This window comes from Triticum dicoccoides, chromosome 2B (assembly GCF_002162155.2).
Source record: "Triticum dicoccoides isolate Atlit2015 ecotype Zavitan chromosome 2B, WEW_v2.0, whole genome shotgun sequence".
Classification (NCBI taxonomy): Eukaryota; Viridiplantae; Streptophyta; class Magnoliopsida; order Poales; family Poaceae; genus Triticum; species Triticum dicoccoides.
In genome coordinates, this window is record NC_041383.1 from 275,505,641 (window position 1) to 275,518,280 (window position 12,640).

Consider the following 12,640-nt stretch of genomic DNA (forward strand, 5'->3'; position numbering starts at 1 on the left):
AGATCAAGGAGGCTAAACCCTAGAAGCTAGCCTATGGTATGATTGTTGTTCGTCCTATGGACTAAAGCCATCCGGTTTATATAGACACCGGAGAGGGCTAGGGTTACACAGAGTCGGTTACAATGGTAGGAGCATATCCGTATCGCCAAGCTTGCCTTCCACGCCAAGGAAAGTCCCATCCGGACACGGGACGAAGTCTTCAATCTTGTACCTTCATAGTCTTGGAGTCCGGCCGATGATGGTAGTTCGGCTATTCGGACACCCCCTAGTCCGGAACTCCCTCAGCAGCCCCTGAACTAGGCTTCAATGACAACGAGTCCGGCGCACATATTGTCTTTGGCATTGCAAGACGGGTTCCTCCTCCGAATAATTTATAGAAGATTGTGAACACCAGGATAGTGTCCGGCTCTGCAAAAATAAATTCCACATACCACCGTAGAGAGAATAATATTACACAAGATCAATCTGTTGACGTATTCTGTGGCGTAACGTCACACCACTTCCAAGCCTTTACTCGAATTGTTTCTATTGTTCCACCTCAGCGCGTTTAGCGAGGCGGTTTCCTTGGCACGCCTGTCGAAGCAGAGATCGTGTTCCCCTTATTTCGGAATTCCCATCAAAACGGACGTGGGTAACCCAACCGCGCCATTGATTGTGACGCTTGGGAGATAAGCGATTTTTACCAGGCCGGTGGGGACGCGTGTTTCTGTCCGCCCATATAACGGGATAAAGATCCAACCTTTTTACCTGCGCCTTCTTCCTCCTTGGCTTATCCATCTCTGCGAACTCGAGCTCTAGCGCCCAAGCACGCACATCTCACCTCAACCTTCTCCAAATATGTCCGGAGCGGGAGGCAAGTGGATGGCCTCCTCCGTCACGGAGGGGCATATCCAGAAGCTGCGCAGCGCCGGATACTTGTCCCGTGACATCGCGCATCGGCTCCCCGACGAGGGAGAGCTCATCCCCACCCCCAGGCCCCATGAGGGGGTAGTATTCCTTCCCCATTTCCTCCGCGGACTAGGCTTCCCACTTCATCCCTTTGTCCGGGGGCTCATGTTCTACTACGGCCTAGATTTCCATGATCTGGCCCCAAATTTTATTCTCAACATCTCGGCATTTATCGTCGTGTGCGAGGCCTTCCTCTGCATCCAACCCCACTTCGGCTTGTGGCTCAAGACCTTCAGTGTCAAGCCGAAGGTTGTGAACGGCAGCCAAGCGGAGTGCGGAGGCGCCAAGGTGGGCAGGATGTCCCACGTTACATGGCTGGAGGGCACCTTTGTGGAAACCATCAAGGGGTGGCAATCGGGGTGGTTCTACATCACCGAGCCGCATGATCCCGAATGGGCAGCGGCCCCCGAATTCAGATCCGGCATCCCCACACGGCTCACCTCCTGGAAAGAGAGCAGCCAGATTTTGGGCGATTCGGAGGAGCTGACCGGACTCCAAGCCTGCGTCCAAAAGCTGGTGGACAAGAAGCTCAAGCTTGTCAACATAGTCCAGGTCATGCTCATCCGCCAGATTCTCCCGTGCCAACGACGGGGCTTCAATATGTGGGAGTTCGATCCGGCGTAGCACCAGACTTTGAATGGGCTCTTCGACACTACGTACGAAGAGGTCTAGAAGGTGCTGTTCAAGGGCGCCGAGGCTCCCGCATCCGCTACCGAAGATCGCGGATTCAGCTTGCAGCGTCCAGCTGACGAGGTAAGTGATATTGTCCTTTACGGGACGCTTGTTATTCATAGTTTGACTCTATGCGGGATCTAAACTCCCTTTCCTTTGACAGGACTGGCTGAAGAAGGCCGCACAGGCTATCTGTCCGGCCCCATTGCCAGAGGACCCAGCTGACGCCCGCCTAACAGGGATGCTGGCTCCGGCACCCCACGTGGTGCCGGAGAAGAAGGCCAAGAAGAAGGCCACGGGGACTCGAAAGAGTTCCCGTTTTCAGGTGCTATCGGATGATGAATCCGGGGCCGACTCCTCCCACCAAGGCGAGGAGGAGAAGAAGAAAGCCTCTCCCCCAGCGGGGGGAGGGAAGAAAAGGAAGGCCTCCCAAACAAGGGAGGCCGAAGGGTCCAAGAGGGGAAAAACTCTTCCCCCGGACTATTCCGCCAACGCTAGTGACGACGACAAGGACTGGCCTCCAAGGGCCAAGCCTCTGGCGAGATCGTAAGTATCCGAACTCCCGAATAACTTCAAGGTTTTCGTTTTCCGCCACATTATGTCTTTCTAATGTCGCATACAACCCTGCAGTCCGCCTAAGGATGATCTCCCCACTTCGTCGAGCGGGTCCTTAGGGGCGTCAGATATGGATTCTCTTTCGACTGCCTCCACCCCCTGTGATGCGGATGATGCCGAGGTGGGATCCCAGGAAGGGACCCACCAGGAGGAGAGGGCCCCAGAGGTGTCGCAGGACAACCTCCCGGACTTTGCACCGGACTCAGCCCCGGAACCCATAGTGGCTCCGGAGTCCGGTAGGCGACCCCTTCATAACAAGGGCAAGACCGCTACGCCGGCTGCCTCCGTCCAACCGGAGGTGCCGGATAATTTGCTGGAGGCGCTCAACGGCACCTCCATCGAAGAGGAACACCGCACTGTTATGAGTGCGGTGATTCAGAAGGTTCAGCTCGCCAAGAGCGGGCTGACCGAAACCTGCAGCAGCCTTCTAACAGACTTGGAGGTAAGAATTTCATCATATGTAAAATGGTACCGCATAGACAGTAGCCCCTGATGCTCGGTTTGGTGTTCGGAAAGAAAAGCCGGACTGAGGATCTTTAGAAAGATAAACGCAGGAGTCATGAAAATATGTCAATATGGGATTGCAGGCTGTGCTGCTGACCTCTGCCGCACTGACTGCGGAGGTCAATACTTTGAAGGAAAACCTCGAGCGGTCCGAGAACGAGCTCGGCCATGCCAAGAAGAAGCTCGAGGAAAAAGAAGGTGAGTAATACCTTATGAAAATTGTACCTTACAGAAAAGGATTTGGTTGCAAGAAAAATGACAAGGATAACTGGGGTATTGCAGGGGCCACTAACGAGGTGGCGACCCTGAAGGAGGCGGTGGCCACGGCCGAACGCAATGCGGCTGCGGAGCGCATCGAGCGAGAGAAACAGGAGGCGCGGGTGGCGGAGGTACAGCAAGAGCTCCAGGATCTCGTGAGGAAACATGAGAGCCTGGAGCGTGACTCGAAGACTCGAGAGTCTGAGCTTGCAACGGCTCTTGAGAGTGCCAAAGCCGCTAAGGCAAAAGCCTACAAGGCCCTCCAGGAGATAGAGGCGGTGAAGAAAATAGCAGCGGGTAAGGCATTTTTCATGCAAAGTAAGCATGTGAGTGTTAATTACCTGTCGCTTACCCAAATTCGGAGCTCTCCAGGAGTGTTCGCAGATCTTCCCCGCAGCGTGTTCGATGCTGCCGCATTCTACCGGGCCGAGGAGGGGAGCTCAACGGAGAAGGTCTTCTGGTCTCGGTATGCTGAGGCCGGACATTCGGTGCCCCTTAGCGACCAGCTGAAGCAGCTGATCGAGCTCCACAAGGAGGCCGAACAGGCCATGAAGGGCCTCATAGTTTGGCTGTGGCCTAAGGAGGCTATGCCTGGCAGCTACTTTGGCCTGGTGCGGCGGCTAGTGGACGCGTGCCTGTGGGTTGAAGTTATCAAGCACTCCGCCTGTATCGAGGGTGTGCGTCAGGCCCTTGCCCGCGCAAAGGTGCACTGGGGCAAGATGGATGCCCAGAAGCTTGTGACGGACCCCCCACCAGAGGGCAAGGAGCATCGCACGCCCGAGATGTATTATAGGAGTGTGCTGAAGGGCGCCCGCATTATTGCGGGTGAGTGCTCCAAAGAAGAAGTTTTTGAGTAGACTTGCATTTTGTTATCCTGTGCGCTGAAAACTAAGTTCATATGCGCGAAGCAACACTTGTTAATTTAAAATATTACCTTCTGTGCGGCTGTTTATCAAATCTGAGAGATGGCAAGTCGTCGGCTTCAGCCCCCATGCCACGAGTGCTGGGTGTTCGGGATAAATTTGGGCACTCTTGTTCCCATATTTGGGTCCATCGAGGGAGGCGCTCAACACAACGAACAAGGCAACCGGACTTATAATGCTTGAACACTCTCACTTAACCATAGAATTCTATAATTTTAAATTTCGGCGAAGCCCCTAGTTTTCGGAAGGCCGAATTTGGGGCGCTATCCACGCCTTGGCCGGATAGAATCCGGCTCCTCGCTCGAAGTGGCATAAGTCTTTAGGGACTCGCAAAGAACCTCTCGAACAGCGACCAGCTCTCGCCTCATCATGACGGTCAGTTTTAGCTTTCTCCACTGAGGCATTAACCCAGCTCAACTGGGGCGCAATCGCAGTGGTTCTCCCAGTGCTACCTTAGCCGATAAAACGGAACGTAAGGTACCAAAACATGGGAGCCGGGCAAACCCAACTATTGACCCAAGAACATGATTCAGAGCCGATGCATATAATGCTATAAGTTCGGGGTGCCGCACTTGTGAAAGTGTTCGGACTTATCACACCATAACGCAGGAAACATAAGCCCCTGGTGTATTTAGCCGTACCAAAACGTACGGATGCAACATGTCATAGATGAACATATGTGTAAGAAAGAAATGCAATTGGAAGCAAAAATGTGCTGCATTGCTTTATTCAAATAAAAACTGTTGTAAGTGCAGGATGATACAAGTGGTGCGGTAAGCAAGGGATGGCACTGTTTAACATGTCCCCCTCCAGGGGTAGGCTACGAAATAATGCATAAAACAGATTTAATGCTCATAATGGAGACCACCTGGATTTTTGTTGTAGCCTTTCTCCTTCCCTGGCTGTTGTATCGTGGGTTCGGCATGTCTGCTGCCGGACAGGGCCTCTGACGAACGGAGTCCTGTGGGTAAAAAATAAAAGGAAAAGAAAAAGAAACGACGCACTTAAGAGCCCCTGGTGCGGTTGAGCCGCAGTTTGGGATTATCGTGGTCGAGCCCCTTGCCCCATGCCCATGGTATCTTCAGAGCGTAATGGAGTACGCGAAGGGTCTGTCTTAGTGTTTTACAGGGGCTGGGGTTGGGGCCGCACTGCTACGCGTGCTCGGAACGTGCCAGGTGGTCGTGTTGTAGGTTACTCCGGGCACGCTTAGCTGTGTCCGGCCGCTTGGCAGCCGGACTCGAGAATTGCCTTAAAAGGCTACTTTGTACTTCTGCCGCGAGAGCCGCTGTATGTTCCTCCATTCGGGGGGAGCGTTCAGTGTTTCCGTTGACCGTGATGACTCCTCTAGGGCCTGGCATCTTGAGCTTGAGGTATGCGTAGTGCGGCACCGCGTTTGAACTTTGCGAACGCGGTACGTCCAAGCAAGGCATGATAGCCGCTGCGGAACGGGACTATGTCGAAGATTAACTCCTCGCTTCGGAAGTTATCCGGGGATCCGAAGACCACTTCCAGTGTAACTGAGCCTGTACAATTGGCTTCTACACCTGGTATGATGCCTTTGAAGGTCGTCTTGGTAGGTTTAATCCTTGAGGGGTCTATGCCCATTTTGCGCACCGTGTCCTGATAAAGCAGGTTTAGGCTGCTACCGCCGTCCATCAGGACTCTGGTGAGATGAAATCCATCGACGATTGGGTCTAGAACCAATGCGGCGAACCCACCATGGCGAATGTTGGTGGGGTGGTCCCTTCGGTCAAAGGTGATCGGGCAAGAGGACCATGGATTGAACTTCGGGACAACTGGCTCCATCGCGTATAAATCCCTGAGTGCACGCTTCCGCTCCCTTTTGGGTATGTGCGTGGCATATATCATGTTCACCGTCCGCACCTGTGGGGGGAAACCCTTCTGTCCTCTATTGTTCGGCGGTCGGGTCTCTTCCTCGTCGTCGCTATGTAGCCCCTTGTCACTGTTTTCGACAATTAACTTGCCTGCCTGCTTGAACACCCAATAGTCCCTATTGGTGTGGTTAGCTGGCTTTTCAGGGGTGCCATGTATCTGGCACAAGCAGTCGAGAATTCGGTCCAAATTGGACGGACCCTGAGTTGTTCTTTTGAATGGCTTTTTCCGTTGACCGGGTTTAGAGCCTCTGAATCCGGCATTGACTGCCGTATCCTCACTGTTATTGCCGTTAATGCGGCATTTGTTTTTGTTGCGACGCGACTTGCCACTATGGTCCTTGATATCCGGACTGCCAGAATTTTTGTTGAGGTTGTTGCTGCGTGCTAGCCAGCTGTCCTCACCCGCACAGAAGCGGGTCATGAGTGATGTAAGGGCTGCCATGGATTTCGGCTTTTCCTGTCCCAGGTGCCGGGCAAGCCACTCGTCGCGGATGTTATGCTTGAAGGCCGCGAGGGCCTCGGCATCCGGATAGTCGACGATTTGGTTTTTATTGGTTAAGAACCGTGTCCAGAATTGTCTGGCCGATTCGTCTGGCTGCTGAATTATGTGGCTTAGGTCATCTGCATCTGGTGGTCGCACGTACGTGCCTTGGAAGTTATCGAGGAATGCGGCTTCCAGGTCCTCCCAACTCCCGATTGACTCTGCTGGCAGGCTGTTAAGCCAGTGCCGGGCTGGTCCTTTAAGTTTGAGTGGGAGATATTTGATGGCGTGGAGATCGTCTCCGAGGGCCATGTGGATGTGGAGGAGATAGTCCTCGATCCAGACCGCGGGGTCTGTTGTGCCATCATAAGATTCAATATTGACGGGTTTAAACCCTTCTGGGATTTGATGATCCATTACCTCATCTGTGAAGCACAGTGGGTGTGCGGCGCCTCTGTACTGGGCGATATCGCGACGGAGCTCAAAAGAGCTTTGTCTATTGTGTTCGGCCCGGCCGGACTTACTGTGTCCGGGGTGACGGTGATCGTCATGTATCGTGGGGCGCCCACGTGATCCATAGATCGATCTTGATTGTCTTGCCTTATCCTCCAATATGTCTTGCAGGTCCGGAGTGTTCCCCTGCGGCCTTGTGCTTTTCGAGCGATGCCGGGGTACGGGTCTAGTGAAGGGCCTTGAGGCCTCTCTGTCTTGACCACGGGGTAGTCGATCAGTTGTATTGTCTCCTGGTGAAGCAGGATCATATGCCTCCACCTCTAACCGGGGGAGCAGCTTACGTTTGGGGTAGCTTTTGGAGGGGCGTTCGAGTTCATGCTCTTCGGCTGCGAGGACTTCGGTCCATCTGTCGGCTAGCAGATCTTGATCAGCTCTAAGCTACTGCTGCTTTTTCTTGAGGCTGTTTGTCGTGGCCATAAGCCTACGTTTGAAACGCTCCTGTTCGACGGGATCCTCAGGTACGACGAATTCGTCGTCGTCGAGGTTTGCTTCGTCTCCGGAGGGAGGCATATAGTCCTCTACATCTTCTTCGGCCGCTCTCTCATGAGGGCTAGCGTCCCCCTCCTCCTGTGTTGGATCTTGCTGGAGTGGGTTGTCTTCGGCGCTATCCGGTGTATTATTGTCTCCGGCGCCGGAATCCTCATTCTTGCTATGGCAGGATTTAGAGCGGCGCCGCTGACGCTGGCGCTTGGGCTGTTTCTTGGAGGGGTCATCCTCCGCTATTCCTTCGCCGTTCCCATCCTTTGGGATATCCACCATGTATATGCCGTATGAAGAGGTGGCTTTCAAGTGCCCGGTGGGCGCTGGTTCTTGGTCGTCTCCGGCATCGTCGTCCATACTGTCGATGTCCTCAGAGTTGTAATATAGCATGTCGGTTAGATCGTCGACAATGGCTACCAAGTGGGTGGTGGGTGGGCTCTGAATTTCTTCGTCGTCCGCATCCCAACCGTCCTGGCCGCAGTCCGGCCAGGCCTCTCCTGATAACGAGAGGCACTTTAGCGAACTCAAGATGTCGCCAAAAGGTGAGTGTTGAAAGATGTCCGCCGCGGTGAACTCCATGATCGGCGCCCAATCGGTTTCGACTGGAGGGGGCGCGGGAGGTCCGTAGTCCGGCAAGGAGTCTGGCACCTCGGAGTCACGAGCTTCATGGGGGACAAGATAGGTGTTTGGATCTACCGCCGTAGAGGTTGCAGCCCTCGAGGTGGTGTCTAGCCATCCATCCTTGGTCTGCGCAGCCGGCTCCGAGTCGAAGATCGGAGCGGGTTCAAGTGCAGCCTCCAGGGTACTGTCCGGGTGCAGAGCTAAATCATGCCCATCGTGACAGTACGGCACGCTCGGCTGTGGCTCGAATCCGTCGAGGATCAAGTCCCCGCGGATGTCAGCCGTGAAGTTCAAACTTCCAAATCTGACCTGACGGCCAGGGGCGTAGCCTTCGATCTGCTCTAGCTGGCCAAGCGAATTGGCCCGCAGTGCGAAGCCGCCGAATACGAAGATCTGTTCGGGGAGGAAGGTCTCACCCTGGACTGCATCGTCGTTGATGATCGAAGAAGCCATCGAGCCTATCGGTGACGACACAGAGGAACTCTTAATGAAAGCACCAATGTCGGTGTCAAAACCGGCGGATCTCGGGTAGGGGGTCCCGAACTGTGCGTCTAGGCGGATGGTAACAGGAGACGAGGGACACGATGTTTTTACCCAGGTTCGGGCCCTCTTGATGGAGGTAAAACCCTACGTCCTGCTTGATTAATATTGATGATGTGGTTACAAGAGTAGATCTACCACGAGATCAAGGAGGCTAAACCCTAGAAGCTAGCCTATGGTATGATTGTTGTTCGTCCTATGGACTAAAGCCATCCGGTTTATATAGACACCGGAGAGGGCTAGGGTTACACAAAGTCGGTTACAATGGTAGGAGATCTACATATCCGTATCGCCAAGCTTGCCTTCCACGCCAAGGAAAGTACCATCCGGACACGGGACGAAGTCTTCAATCTTGTATCTTCATAGTCTTGGAGTCCGGCCGATGATGGTAGTTCGGCTATCCGGACACCCCCTAGTCCGGAACTCCCTCAATCTCCCGAGGACACATGGAATTATCGTCAAGCTAGTTTTCATCACGCTCATATCATTTGCGTTCGGTACTTTGATAATTTGATATGTGGGTGGACCGGTGCTTGGGTGCTTCCTTTACTTGGACAAGCATCCCACTTATGATTAACCCCTATTGCAAGCATCCGCAACTACAAAAGAAGTATTAAGGTAAACCTAACCACTTCATTAAACATATGGATCCAAATCAGCCCCTTACGAAGCAATGCATAAACTAGGGTTTAAGCTTCTATCACTCTAGCAACCCATCATCTACTTATTACTTCCCAATGCCTTCCTCTAGGCCCAAATAATGGTGAAGTGTCATGTAGTCGACGTTCACATAACACCACTAGAGGAAAGACAACATACATCTCATCAAAATATCGAACGAATACCAAATTCACATGACTACTAATAGCAAGACTTCACCCATGTCCTCAGTGTCAGGCAACTTCGAAGAGTGCTCAGGCGACTTATTGAAGGGCAACTTCGAAGGGCTCAAGGGATACGCAGTGGGCCGGATGACCAGGAGTCATCGCGGCAAGATCTACATCGACGACGAAGGCTGGGGCCCCGATGCCGACTCAATTGAGTACGGGTACCGGGTCCCCTTCGACGGAATCCACGTCTTCATCGGCCGGATTGGTGAGCCAGGCCCTGAGCCGGACAACTGCACCGACCTCGTCGAGATGGCTCAGCGCGCGAGACCCGCCCGAGTTCAACCCGTCATGAAGCGTGCCTTCGTGGGCTGCATCCACGGAGAGGAACTTTCTAAAGGATCTGAAGATGGTGGTGAGACGGCTGTCCTCTCTGACGGTGATTCGTCCGACGGTTCAACACATTCGTTGTATCAAGTGCAAGAGGGCATGCTTGGGGGATGTTCCGATGGCTCTAGTATTCCGGACCCCTATGAGCCGCCAAGCTGGGCAGGAGTCTTCATGGCTGGTACTCAACCCAGTCAAAACTCAACGGCTGCAGCAGCAATAACAGTCAGGAGCGGCTGGGGCAGGAGGCCCTGTGCGCCCGCCGACTCAGGTGCTGATGGATCTCATGGATAAGCTGACGGCTCTATTAACCTCCACAGTCATCCCTGCGAATCAAGATGAGCAAAACGGGCGGCTTTGGATGCACGGGCACAACGGCTACAGTCAGAGGCCTTCCAGCTTACGATGAGCCTAAACGCATCTAACGAGGTGATGAGGAGGAGACATCAGAAAACCCAGTCCCGTTTACCTCTGGTTTATGATCCTCGGAATCTTTTCGCTACACCCGGAGCCGGCCCAAGTAACCCGCTAGATGCAAATCAGTTTATAACAGCTGGAACAGGAGGACCGGCTCAGTCTAGGGAGATGCCACCTCCTCATGGGAACATGGCACCGCCTCGTTACGTGCCGATACCGCCGGGTCACTTTTCCAACCCCATGGAGAACTTAATCGCAGCATCGGCGCGTTTGGTGGCTCTCCCAGTAGACGGTGATGATCCGACAGTGGTGGAGACCCGGAGGATCAGAGAACTTGTCCAGACGGCCCTGGTTCAGCAAGAGACTTATTCTTATAGCTGGGACATGATTCATTCAACTCCTCCAGCGCATGGAGTTAGAGTTACAGTAGGCACATGGAGTCAGAAGCTTTGTCAAGCAACCCCCAGCGCCATAACCAGCCCGGTGGCTATAACCCGGTACAAGACCGAATACGTCAGGAGAACGAGCGGGCGGCTCGGCTAGCGGCTCAACAGACGGCTCATTAGGACCTTCCAGATTATCCAACAACTTCTGTTGAGGTGGGGGTGGCTACAAGAACCGGTGGTGTTCCCTGTTTAGTGCCGGCTCTATGTAATGTACGTTTACCTAAAGATTTCAAGGGACCTCGGAAGGTGCCGAATTACACGGCCGACTTACAGCCCGGAGTGTGGATTGGAAGTTATGAGATGGCCATGGAGCTGTTGGAGGTCAGCGACGCAGCAATGGCTAAGTACTTCACCATGATGTTAGATGGAACGGCCCGGTCTTGGTTAAAGGGCTTGCCACCCAATTCCATTGGTTCATGGGCAGAGCTAAAGGCCCGTTCCATCCAGAACTTCAAGGAAACTTGCAAGCAATCTATGTCGATTGTGGACTTGACAAATTGTAAGCAGGAGGAGGGTGAATCCACGACTCATTGGGTACGCCGGGTCAAGGAGATAATACATTCGTCTGAAAAGATGGATGCCGGCTCTATAGTCCTCATGTTGGAGAAGAACTGCCGCTTTGAGCCGCTGAGACAGAAGCTGGAGCGCCTTAAGCGTGATTGCAATGATATGGGTATGCTGATGGCAGCCTCAGTCAAATACGCCGATTCTGATAGTACCAAGGATCCCGCGTCTGATGATGAAAATACAGGGAAGGGAAAGAAGAACGGCAATGGAAAGGGCCAGCAGCATAACCCGATGAATCAAGGAGGCAATAAGCGTAAGGCGGAAGGTAACCCGGAGTTTGTAGCCAATGCCAATGCACAGGGTAACAATCAAAGACGTAAGGGCAAACTGCCCCCTCGATCTGGCGGGTCAGGCCCATCTCTTGAGTAGCTACTCAATGAGCCCTGCCCGAGACACGGCACCCGGGAACGACCCGCCACCCACTTATGGAAAGATTGCGCGATCATGAAGGCTTTCAAGAATTCCAACACGTTTGATGGCAAGCATGGGTCGGGCGGCGGCTCAGGAGCTAGCGGCTTTCATGGCCTAGGCGGCGGTTCAAATACCGGATTTCAAGGACATAAAGGCGGTTATAATCAACAGCAGTCTGGTCAAGGGGATCAACAGCAGCAGCAGTCGGGTTATCAAAGCCATCCGAAGCAGCTGAATAGTGGGCAGTATCACGTGTTCACCACCAGCTTGTGCAAACGTGACCAGAAGGTTCATAAGAGGGCCGTGAGTTCTGTTGAGCCGGCGGTTCCCCGTTATTTGAGGTGATCAGAACAGTCCATTGTATGGAGCAGGGAAGATCACCCCCTCCGGGTTGATAATCCGGGTCAGTTAGCCCTGGTGGTAGCACCTCAGGTTGGTGGATATAAATTCACTAAGGTACACATGGACGGAGGTAGCAGCATCAATCTCCTCTATTATGAGACCTTTCGACGCATGGGGTTAACTGATAAGAATTTGAAGACGTCCAACACTATTTTTCATGGAGTGGTTCCTGGTAAGTCGGCTTACCCAGTTGGCAAGATTGAACTGGAAGTGGCCTTTGGAGATGAGTATGATTCCAGGGCTGAGAAATTGACGTTTGAGGTGGTTAAAATCAGGAGTCCATATCATGCTCTATTTGGGCGACCGGCTTATGCCATGTTCATGGCACGGCCGTGTTATGTTTATCTACAGCTTAAGATGCCGGGTCACAAGGGCACCATCACCATGCATGGAAGTCGAAAGGTAGCCCTGGAATGTGAGGAGGGTGACGCGGCTTATGCTGAGTCTGTTTGTGCAGCAGAGGAACTGAAGTTTTATCAAGACAACGTTGACCCGGCGGATATGACCTCTCTAAAGAAGCCAACCACCGAGCATGACCCGGCGATGAAGTTTAAGTCGGCTGCTGAAACCAAGCTTGTGGATTTCAATCGAGGTGATTCATCTAAGCAGTTCAGTATCAGTGCCAATTTGGATCCTAAATAGGAAAGCGCGCTCATCGAGTTCATCTGTGAGAACCGGAACATCTTCGCATGGAAACCTTCTGACATGCCGGGTGTACCGAGAGAACTCACTG